Consider the following 467-nt stretch of genomic DNA (forward strand, 5'->3'; position numbering starts at 1 on the left):
GCATTTGTGGGAAAGCTTTAATGCTTTTAACTCACTGACAGCAAAATAAAACTGATGAAGATGCTGTTTTGTTGTCTGTCTCCCCCCTTCGCCTCCACTCCACAACTTACTACACCTGCTTTTGTGGTGAGAACTAACTGCTGCTGAAACTGGGTTTCATGACCCTTAAAGGGATAGTCCACCCAGAAATTAATTCACTCACCCTGTTGTTCCAAATGTGTATGCCTTTTTTTCTTCTTCTATGGAACACAAAGATATTTTTAAAAATGTTGGTAATCAGTATATAGTCTTTCATGTTCCATTTATATTTATTCTTTTTTCAGATGCTTTTATCTGAAGCAATTTGCAATACAACAAGCGATTCATCATAGTGATAGTAATGCAAAATTTCAAAATATCGTTTAAAATGGCACAAGCTAGAACAGAGATGGATTAAGGAATAGTGAAAACATTAGAGGAGTTTTTTT

Source organism: Sinocyclocheilus grahami, unplaced genomic scaffold (genome assembly GCF_001515645.1).
Source record: "Sinocyclocheilus grahami isolate Dianchi unplaced genomic scaffold, SAMN03320097.WGS_v1.1 scaffold1459.1, whole genome shotgun sequence".
NCBI lineage: Eukaryota > Metazoa > Chordata > Actinopteri > Cypriniformes > Cyprinidae > Sinocyclocheilus > Sinocyclocheilus grahami.